Genomic DNA, 12,383 nt, shown 5'->3' on the forward strand with positions numbered 1-12,383 from the left:
CCTACGGGCTTTTTCAAATTGGAAAGAGAGGCTGGCAGGCAAGTATCTGAGTGATGGGAAAACGTGTAACAGAAAGCAGCCACAACAGCAGTAGCTCTCAACAATAAAGTAAACTCAGAAATGTCTCTTCAGAAATTAGATCAGAAGCACTCTGAGAGAGAAAGAAAAACCAAAGCCCCTTTTGCAGGATAAGCAAATTAAGGAAGTGCTAGGCAGGTTTCGGCACAATTTTAATGGTAACAGACATTGTATGTAATGAGTCTTCTTTCATTGATTAAAAATCACCCCTTTCTGCCCTGAGGACAGGAAAGGGAGAATTCATGGCACCCACTTCCAAAGCTTATCAGGATCACAATGGCCAGATTAGTGTGTGTATTTCTTTAGATATCCCTGACTCAATGCACAGACTTCATGACTGTGCTGTGAAATGCACCCAGATACCAACTGACAGCCGCAAAAGATCTTGTATGTTGATGGAACATATTCTCTGTTATCTGCCCAAAACAATTAGGTTCACTAGTGAATTTTCTGAATGATTCTCAAGGGCATAAATTATAGCAATTCAACCATGGGGCTCCTGAGCAAGTGTTTAGCAGACCTAGATACCAAATATTCCAGACTCTGTCTTGATGAAGCCTGGAATATACTGTAGACCTCCTGGCATAACCAGAAAATCAAATTATGGTGGCCACAGTGTTTTCCTTTTCCTTGAGTAATCTCCAAATCTTAAAACATTAGAGCATTTTCTGTCTTTACAGCTTTACAGAACCAGGACAGGCTTTGTCCAGACAAACCAACCAGCAAATAAGTGAAAAAGGTTGACAGGGCAGTTCCTGAACAGTTCAGTCTTTACTCAGGTGTTCCCCAGAGTTAGGACCCAGGCCCGGGAAGAAGGCTGTTGAAAACATAAGAAATCCCTTTGATCTTTTATGTCAGCTGAATGCTGCTGTGCCCAGAGTTCACTGGTGACATTCAACTATAGCTTTTGTGGCAAAAGCACCAAACAGCAAGATCTTCCAACACATGGATTTGAGAACTCTGGGAATGACAGACCCATCAGGGCAGGAGGGTGCCAGAGTGGGGAAAGATGCCATAGAGCACTTCCACACAGCTGCCAGCCTTGCTCCTCAAGTCTTCAGCTGTGGTTTCACAATAAGGCTAGGGGAATTCTTCACTGCTCAGCAGCAGCATCCATGGTGTGCATGTAAGTGTGCCAAAATCTGCAAGATGGCAGGTTTGGCATCATGATCAAAGTCACACCCCTTTTTGTGATGCCCCACCGACCCCATCTTGCACATTAGAGTCTACCTTCCCAATGGACCAGCCAGTAGTTCCCTTCCCTCTTGTCTCACTTTGTGGGAGAAATAGTTTGGTGGGACTGGCCAAGCTGCCAGGTGGAGGTCTGCTCTGAAGGTGGGAATGGTATAAGGCAGTGTTTCTCCACCTTGGCAGCTTGAGAATGTGTGGACTTCAACTCCCAGAATTCCCCAGCCAGCAAGACTGGCTGGGGAATTCTGGGAGCTGAAGTCCACGCATCTTCAAGCTGCCAAGGTGGAGAAACACTGGTATAAGGCATTGTAGCACTTTGGCTTTGGGAAGGAGAGGGAACAACCCATGGTCCATGGCAGGAAAACTTCCACCCTGTAGGGCCACAGGAAATGCAGCAAATCTGTCTTTTGGGGAGGAATTGAGCTGACTTATTTGACCCAGCTCCCCAAGTCCCACAGTGTCTTGGGACATGGGGCAGGACTGTCCCAATCTGAGTTTGCTGCAATTTCCCCATAGGAAAGGGCTCACAAATGCTTCATATAAGGCTGCAGAATCTAGCTACTTGTCTCTCCCGTTCAATTAGTTTACTGCCAGAAATGGGCTGTCAGTTGTTTTATTAAGATGCATGTATATATAAATATGATTACAATTTTGTTCAGTTGGAGTCCAGGCATATTTTTCAGTCTTATCAGTGCTGAGGTGGAAGAGACTTTCAATCAAATCAGATGTTTATTACAGTCATAGACCAACGTAGGTGGAAGATGCTTTTTCTAACATACATGCTGTATCTTTGAGATGAACCATTCTGGCCAACATTTCACATTCATCTGCACTCCTTGCATCTCTCTGTGGGGAGGGAGGGCATCCATAATTGCTGTATAATCTAAAAGTTCAGATTTTTCTTCCTATTATTCTTTCCCCAGTATTAATAAACGAAAACAGAAGAGAATTGATCTGGGCATGAGCTAAAATCCCTTAGAACATTTTAAATTGCTCTACATACAGTGAAACAGATCTGCTCATTTCTGACATTTTCTATCCACCACCACCACTAGGGTGGACATTAAAATGCCTTAATAAAGGAAGTCAAGACCCTGAGAGAGAAGGACATAAAAAAGAGGACAGTGTTTTTTTAAGACAATTAAATGTACCTTCAACTACAAGAACCTGTAACAAGTATGGGCATTTGTGGGAGGGGAGGGGGGGGGAATAACACATGCATGATGATATCATAATTCAAGTGTGACTTGTTTTTACCTCAGACATTGCAAATGTGATGATGTCAGCACAACTGCACCAACTCAATACTGTGTGTTTTTGCAGATATTGCTGATAACGAAATGTAAGGTAATCTGATACAGACTTTCTCACTCACATGTACGCACACACTGATCCATACCTAGCCTTTCTCTCATCCATTTACAATGTTTTCTATTTGTTTTCTTCTTTCACCTCACGTGCACATGCGCGCACATGCACGCACACAAACACACACACACAAATAATATTTTGAGCTATTTAATAGCAGGTCTTGGTAGCTATTGTGGTAAACCAACTTTTAACATTTGCATTGGCAGTCGTCACAATGGGCATGAAAAAGCCATCACGATGGACAGGATTCTGACTGCATGGTTGTGGCTACCATCTTGCCTCTTCTGGCCACCCCTGCAGATGCCCCTGACTCTATTTACATTTAGTCAAATTGTTTTCATTACTTTAGGACACGATGACAGGACATCTTACAGGAACTTACATAGCTTTATTTAAGGATATTTATCATGCAGCAGTGTAAACTGCTGTTTCATGTCCTCCCATCTGAGATGCATCACATGATTTGTGGTGTAGCATGAAGAATTTTGTCAATTCTTGCTGAAGATAGAGACATACCAAATATCAAAAGATGAGGCTTCTGGTGGGAACGAGGGACTGGTTCAGCAGGCAGAGCTGACAATGTGGTAACTTTTTTGGGCTGAGGCAGGTTTTCTTAAAGCCCAGAAATGTTCTCTGGATCAAGGAGAATACCTGAAATCATCCCATCTGTCCTCCAGATGGCTGCTTGCAGCCAGAAGGTTGAAAACAGCGTTTCATGCTCAACTGGTAAGAGCAGCTGGGAGGCTGGGACATTGACTATTTCCAAGCCAGCTGTAGCCTTAAAGGGACACTAAGACTGGCCACCCCATTTCTAAATCATCAATTTGTATTTTTTTTAAAGTATATGTACCCCAAGAGAGGCTTTCTACAGTGTGGAGAAGCTGATTCTCTTAGTGCTTGGTGTTATTTTTGGGATTACTTTTTTTTAAAAAAATATTCTTTTAAATTTTGGATTTCATTTTCCTTCCAAAGGAAATTCTAAACATTGAGAGTAAACAATTGTCTTCCTGTTATTATTTTTCTATTAAATTTGAAGATATTAACATTTTCCTACATGTTGAATCGGCAGAGTTGTACCTTCAGCTTTCTGTTTTCACTTTCCCTTGACAACTGTCTGCTATCTCACTCTCACTTTATGTAAACACATTTTGGAAACTCTTCCATACCTTCAACTTTCACTGGTTAAGCTCCGAGGAGGGGCCATAATCTACTGCGTGAGACATGGAGGATTTCAAACAGATTTTTTTTCTGACCTTCATCAGGATTTTAAAAGATTTCTTCTGACTTTTATCAAACTTTTATGCAAGATATCCAGGACATTGTGGAAAATATGAGATCTAAAATATGCCATCAGGTTGGGGATGTGGTGGATGAAACTGAGGAATTTAAGAGCGATAGAAAGGTTTTTTTTAAGACTGAGTTTGGGATTTTTATTGAGATGCTGGATGAAGATTGGATAATGGAGATGGAGAAATCTAAGGGAGAGAGCGATCTGCAAGACATAAGTGAAGTTGATTTCCTGGTGGAATGCCATGAAAAGAACCTGGAATCTTTGAGGGGGGCAGTTGGGCTGTTTGATTCTTTTACGAGGAAAGCTCCATGCACATTGTGGAGATATGTAACTGCTCTGGGGTTTTTTTGAAGTGCGATAAGGGTTGAATAATGTTTATCTGGTTTGCTTGAAGGATTTGATTGATGCTATTTGCCTTTAAAGATTTGGATTTACTGTTTTGAATTGGCTTTGTTTTTTGGGTTTATTAAGATTAAAATTATTAAAACTGTTTTATTAGGGTTAAAGAACGTTTATTTGGTTTGCTTTAAGGATTTGATTGATGTTATTCCCTTTTAAAGATATAGAATTACTGTTTTGAATTGTCTTTGTTTTTTGGGTTTATTAAGATTGGGATTATTGAAATTGCTGTACTATTAAGTATAATAGCAGACAATTTATATGCTTTTTAATTTGATTTTTATTGTAGTAGACAGAAATGTATAGAATAGTGGTAGGAAGGGAATAATTAAATATGTTTTATCTTTTGGAGGGGAGAAAGATGTTTAGGAGGTTAATATGATTTTTTCCCCTTTATTTTATTACAAGGGGGAGGAGAAACTGTACTTAGTGATTCTTACTTTGTGATAAAGTGGAATGACTTATAGAAATAATGTGGTGTTTTGGTTTAATATAGAATAAGAGATTGATTATGGAAATTTTGTATATCCTTGCTGTTAACAAGTCGGAAGCCACTTCTTTTGTAAATTAAAAAAAAATCATTCTCTTGTGTTTCTCCACTTTTTAATTTTTTTTTCTTCCTTTATAGTTTTTTGTTTTTTTGTAGTTTTTATTCTTTTCTTGAAACCTAATAAAATTTACTATTAAGAAAAACATAGATAAAATGCATTCCCTTCCCAACAGGAGAAACAACTCTTTCATATAACGAATCAGTGCAAAATTAACATTATTAAATCCATATTTGGTGACTCAAACAACCAAAATCTACCACAGATTATCCCAAACTGTATTCTTTAGAAGAGGGGCAATTATTCTGGAAGGATTCAATACCCATTTTCCAATTTCAGAACAATGAATTATGAATCTGTCATCTTTCTTTTAATCCATCATATTTACTTTGTTTTGCCACCAAGGAACATTTGAATAATTTAGCATCTCTTAACCTTGCAGCTGTAATCATGAATAAAATAATGTCACTACACAAACAGGTTTTTGATATAACTGAGCAAAACCAGCAAGGAGTCCAGGGTTAATCTGTTCGGAGTAATGTATTGTAACATTACTCCATTTCCAAGACAGCTTAGTGAATTTACAGATGATCTTTGATATATATGAAGCAATTATCCACCTAAAGCAAAGATTAAAAGACAAAAAAATAGTAGAAGACCTTTAAAATTGGAGACAAGAAACAAAGGTGTTGGAAATGCTGAAAAGTATGCTGTTCTAAATATAAAATATAATGATATTAGCACTGGATAGTGAAGACACTAGCATCAATTTGATGTCCACATGAAATGTAGACATTATGAATGCCTCAAAATTATTAGCTTCTGCAGTTAGAAAACAAAAAGTAATGTTAATACTAATAACAAAATTGATAAAATTAGGCCCCATTAACTAAGCAAAAAGTGGTACATAAAGCTTTCAGAGAATATTACTCTTCACTTTATCTAAAAACTCTGAAACGAGTGAGATTGCTAATTACTTAGAAAACTGTAAATGCACTAAATTAATGGATAAATGTAGAAATGCTCAGACAGGAATAGAAGGCCAAATATGGAATGTCATAACTATTTTAGAAAGTGGTTAATATTCCACTATTGCCAAGCCAAGTATCCACCAAATGGTAAAAGTACCACCTATCTTGCATTTGCTTTTTCCTACCTAAGTACTGAACCTTACATTTCTTGCCATTGATCTGCATTTTGTTAGGTATGGGCCAAATATTCAAGTTTATCAAGATCTTCTTGAACCATGAACTTGTCTTCTGAGGCAAGTTCTGAGGTGTTAGCAATCCCTTTGGGTCATCTACGAATTTGCTGAGCATTCTTCATCTAAGTCATTTATGAAAATGTTGAAAGGTATTAGGCCCAGGACAGAACTATGAGGTAGAAATGCTCCTATTTCTTTAATTTCATTATAAAAAGTACGGTATCTGCACAGGATATTAAGAGTGATAAGAATATCAAATGTATTATATAATGCATGATATTAATATATATAGTTATATTAATGATGATAATATAATTATATTATATTGCAATGGAGATCTTTAACTCCATTGCAATTTAGCTTTGAAGAAAAATTTAATTAAATTTTGCAGTTCAGAGGCCATGAGTCTCCACAAGACACTGTGCAGCTTACAACTTTAAAAGCAAGAGAACAATAAAAGTATGAACATCTGGGAGAAGATAGTTCCCTAACAAATTCAAAATTCTACCGAAGCTTGGCATCCACTGTACCCAAGACCTGGGTGAAAGTCAAGTTTTCAGGGTCTTTCTGATCATCCTCAAGTGCAAGCCATATGGATCTCCAGAGGGATGCTATTCCAGAGTGGCAGAGAATACCACTTCCTAAGTCCTGATAAATGGCATTGTTTGCACCCATTCTTCCCCTTCTTACTGGGCAGGTATCAGATACAGGAGGCCTATGCCATGAAGGGCTTTGTAGGTGGTTACTGTGAATTGCATCCGGAAGCCAACTAGCAACCAATGCTGCTCACAAAACAGTGGTGTCCCATGGGCATACCACAGCATGCCCATCACTACCTATGTCACTGTTTTCTCAACCAGCTGTAGCTTCTCATGACACCACCTTTGTGTCTTCCAGAGCCCACCACAGAGGCAGGCTAAATTCATGGATCTGCCAACTTCTATTGGTCACTTGAGACTGCTGTATGTCCCTTCCTCTCTGATTGCTGGGCATGACCCTCCACTGCTATTTGGGCTTGGGCTGCAGGAGAGAGCAGACCCCTGGCTTCTACAGAGGTGTCTGCCCATGTAATGCTTTATGAGCACATTGGAAAGTACTGTTCAGGCAATATAACAACATCTTATACAGTATACACGGGTTTAACACTCTTCTGGAAAAATGCTAGAACTGTTTTTTCAACACATGCTTGGTGGCCTTTTGAAAGAGTGCTAGACCTGTCTCTAAAGAATAGGACTCGTGCTCCAATGGATATAAATCAGAAAACAGAACTGGGTTCTGTCAGTTTTGTGTTGCTAATGACCGTGTTAAAGATTTTCTGCTGCTTCTACCCACAAAGACTTTCACTGGCCTTTTTACTTGCTTTTTTAAATTTGGGTGGTAGGGAGAGCACAATTTTGCCTACTTCAATGCCATTTGCGATACTCTGGGGACTACTTCTGGATGCTTCTGGAGACACTCAATGGCTGCCAAACACTACCATTCTCTTGCTGCACTTATCTTTGGAAGATATGGGATTGGTGCTGCAATTAAATGTCTGTTTTCCTGTTTTGCCTGAGTGACGGGCCAGAGGTTCAGCTGTGGAGGGACATAGCCCAGTGCTCCTCACAACCCCTTCAACAATGCTGGTTGACTTGTCCCTCAGGCTATTTCTGAACTCAGGTTGAATGCTTCAGTTTGTGTGGGATTAAACTCTCCACCCCTGGCACCAGTCCACAGCCAGCTCCATTCTACCTCACATCAAGAATTTCTCCCTGTCTATGTCTATGTCTGCCTCTTTCTCTCTCCTCTCTCTCTCTCTCATCTATCTATAGCTATTATTTATATGGCCATCTCACACAAGGTGACTCTGGGTGGCATACAATAAAACCAATGGTGATTGGTGGAGAATGATTGGTGGTTGTTTCCTGGCAGCAGCTGAGGCTGGGTGGAAGGAGAAATGCAGCAAGGGAAAACCACCCACCGCCCATCATTATCCTTAAATTGTCTCACAATAAATCTGTAAGGACAGCAACAGGCACCAGCCCTCTGCCTGAGACAGAATTACATCTCGGCTGCTGGATCACTGCCTGCTTGCGTACTTTTCTTCTGACTTAAGGACTTGGTTAATGTATGTTAGTGAGGCCATGATGAAGAACTCTAGAAGTCAGTTTTGATAAACCATCATCTACCTTAATGAACACTGATAAAGAGCTGCAAAAATGTCTTCAAGAATCTACTGGACACCATATTTGCCCACATAGATTTCAATAACTGGGATTTTTTTTTATTCAAGGATTGCCACTAATTAAAGAAGTGTAATTATGGTGTTCTGTTGCAAAAGATTAAAAATTAAAACTAAATGTAGTCATCTTTCTTATTATTGGGAAGAATTCCAGCAATTAAAATGACTAATCTTTATTAAAAAAAGATTCCAGTTTCAGACATTTCTATTTCCCTTATTTTTAACTTGACTTGGCACATGGCAAAGAATTATTTATTTATGCATTAGTTATAAAAACACCCCTCTGATCACGCAAGCCATCTAATCTAATTTAATCTAATCTAATCAGAAGTGTTATTTGTTTTAATTCAAAAATATTATTTGGATGCTTTTAAATTAAAACTCACACATCATTTGGAACTCAAAAAGACGTTCAGTGAATTTAGACTGTATTATTGCTAGAGTCTTAGTTTCTCATGGCAAAATCATTGCTCTCTGATATTAAGAATGTGGATGAATGTAATCAGTTCAGAACATGGAGGATTTTATACAATAAATGGTTTGCTTGCTGATGGGACATCTGTTTCTGGTGAACATAATTTAAAGAATAATTGGTCCCATGTTTCATCTTGATTTCAAATGACCAAAACTATATTGTTGTAGAGGGCATTTTCTGTGGGGCTATGTGTATGTCAAAAAAGTCAAAATGGCATCCATGATCATGCAATTGAAAGCCCACTTTTTAAAAAAAAAAATTAGATGGGGTGAGACTTCAGTGGTCTACTCTTGACCACCAATGGGACTTTTTTGAGCTCCCTTGTAGATACTCCTGTTTGCACACTCATGGGACTTTACCAGTCAAGAATATTAACAATCCTAGAGTTTTCATGGCTGTTATTGATTAGCAAATTGTCCTCTGGGGAATTCTGTGGAAGACAATGAATGTCTGTGGAAATGTTGCTTGCCACACTGCTTGCTTCTTCAGAGAAGATCTGAAACTAAACTTGGCCACAGATGTTATCTTTTTATGGTTTCTCTAATGAGGCAATACAAAGGATGGAATACAACCAAGCAAAAAGCTCACCAAAGAGAGGATCCTTGACACAGGATGGCAACAAGATATCCGTTTAGCACCAAGACAACATAAGTCTTGGAGACTGTCTTTTACTACCAAGCCAGCTGATTATTGCCAATCCTTAATAAACAATAGACACTGCAGAGCATTTGCTCTGCCTAGATTCAATGCACTCCCTTCAGCATTTATTGATGGTAAATACCAAAAAATTCCCTTCCACGAAAGACATTGCCCCTGGGAATCCCACACCACAGAGGATGTTCAGCATGTCCTGCTGCACTGTAATTTCTATTTGAATGTGTGTGATGTACTGATTCAGTTCCTTATAAAGGAATTCCCAGAAAGAGAGGACCACTGGTACGTCTCCTATCTTCTGCAAATCATAAGACCAATACTACCCATAATGTAGCCAAATTTTGCCTTGCTGCTACCACAGTGAGTCAATAAATATTGTCCAATAAACCTGAATTTCTTTGATAACTTTAAAATCCCCTCCCTTCCCTTCCCTTCCCTTCCCTTCCCTTTTTCTCCTAATTCTTTTAGCTTCTTTAAATTGCCATTTTTTACGATCTATGTAGAATTTTATGAGTACGTGTGTGTATGTACACACGTTGGTCAAAGACTGCAGTAAGATTTACCTACCTGCTTGCGTTCAGTAGAACAGTTGCCTATAAGCAATAGCTAACAATCTCCCTATGGCTGTTCAGTTTGTTCTTCTTCTTCCATCCCTTCCCTATGGACCTTTCCCAGCTTTCCTCATATCTTCTTTTTTGTTGTATGTGCTGGAAGTACGGAGTTTTGCCCTGATGCCTGGGTAGTAGATTCCTCTGTGGAAGACTAGTTTCAATATGGGTGAGAGAATGGCTGGTACCTTTCATTGATTTAATACATGGGAATCTTAATTTTATACAGTTCCTTTCTTGATTGAAGCATGGTTTCTGGAAAGCACATCCGATTTATTAGGTGGGGAATCTCCCCAGTTGTTCTCAGCTACTATGGCACCTTTAGGTTGACCAAGTGGGGAAGCTGGGCAGTGCAGAAGACTTTGTTTATAATTTTGTTGCTATTTGCTCTCCTGCTTGCAAGGGGTGGCCACCTTAAATTCAAAGTCACCTTCTTTTTGAGTAAATATGGTAAATCTTTTGTTGTTGCTGTTATTTTAAGGAACAATCAGCCTTGGAAGTTTTCTATTTCCAATGCACATCTACAATGTGTCTGGCCATATAAAAACTGAATAAACATATGGTGTTGATTAAATGTAGACAGTTCTGATGTGCAAATGAATGTGTACATGGAAGGACCTGCTTTCCCTTTCCTATTCTCATATACATGTATTCCTTATATGCGTGGTAGCCTGGGCATCGGCAGGGGTTTGTGTATGTGCAGTGAGCACACACAGATTCTCAGCTTTCATTAAAAAAAGAAAAAAGAAAGAGAAAGCTAGGTCCTAATCTTTCTAAAGCAAAACATGTAGATATTCTTTTGATTCGGTAAGGAACTTCTTTATTCAGCAATGAATTAAGTACTGTAACAATGAAGGCACACCTGCTATCTAAAAAAGAAAAGATCTATTTAACTAGCTATCTACAGGTGTCTGAAGAGAACGGTCAAAAAAAGTCAAAAGGGTGATCATGATGGTGAGATAGAAGCTCTGCTTATTTTTATGTGTTTCCCCCCCTTCTTTGTGTTTGTGTATCCATCCATCTGTCTGTCTATCTATCTCTGTTTATGTGTCTATCATCTGTCTGTCTGTCTGTCTATCTCTATCATCTGTGTCTGTGTGTCCGTCCGTCCATCCATCCGTCCTTAACTTCCCAGGCATTTGGATTACTGTAATTGAGCAGTAGTATGCTTTCTAACACATGCACACAAACATGCACACACACACACACACAATATATTCAAGCATCTGTTCCCACAAATAGGAAACCAGGCTGCTAACAAGCTCCCAGAGTTGCAGTGATTTACAAGAAATAAAATACCAGCTTTGCTGCAGTTTCAAATAAATCAGAGCAGAGTCAGAAGTAATTTGACCTGGCTTCTGAAAATAGAGAATGCCATGAGATCAATCAGGTCCAGGGCTAGCACCTGCGAAGAGTTGCAGGGAAGTGCCCTTGGAGGGTAGCTTCTGTCCACTAAACTGAATTATGGGTTACTGGGCTGGGATGGTACTCTAGTGCTATATTTATAAGTATGGAAAACAGCAGCAATAAAGGCAATTAAGCAAAACAGGACTGGGAAAGTTTGGGCTTAATGGCAACTCTGATCATAAATATGTAGTTTGACAAAAATAATTATATTCAGCGAGCTGCCGATAACTAATTGCACAAGCATGCCAAGCCGCTTAATAATCTAACTCTGTGGATTGAGGATGTTGCAGAAGCTAATTTACAACATTTTGATGGCTCAGAAAAAGTGAGTCTGCCTCTTTTTCCTTTTTTTCAGTGTTTAGAATCATTTGTGCCAAGGGAATCAGAGCAGCTACTGAGTTGTTGTAAGTGCAGCTGAGACCGAGATGTTTCACCATTGTCACAGAGTGAGTTTCATAGTTAAGCCAGGTTTCTAACATCCCAACTTTTATTCTGATGAATCTGACAGGCTATGTGCCTTCACCTCATCTGGGCTAAAAATGGAAAACCCTGGAGTGCATGTATATTTATTGGTAAGTTTCTTTACAAATGTGCTGCAGCCAGAGACAAACTAATCACATGGTCCGTCATGATTCTGCTATATATCTATTATCTCTGTATGGACAGTGAACAAATACCACATGGTCAATGGAGATAAAATCAACTATTCAACCACAAAGATGCAACAGCCAAAATTGCTCTGGTGTATTTTCTTGTAGAAGGTAAAAATCTGTGCTTTGTTTTCATGACCTCTTAGGCATGTATAAACTCACTAAAACAGAGTAAATGGCACACATAAAAGGGACTGCTCAGTCATCCCATTTTGGTGTAATTAAGACTGTTTCCTTCCAGATAGTCTTGCATCTGAAAGGTGATGCTGAAGACTCATCATGCCTT

This window comes from Candoia aspera, chromosome 7, assembly GCF_035149785.1.
Source record: "Candoia aspera isolate rCanAsp1 chromosome 7, rCanAsp1.hap2, whole genome shotgun sequence".
NCBI classification, from domain to species: Eukaryota; Metazoa; Chordata; class Lepidosauria; order Squamata; family Boidae; genus Candoia; species Candoia aspera.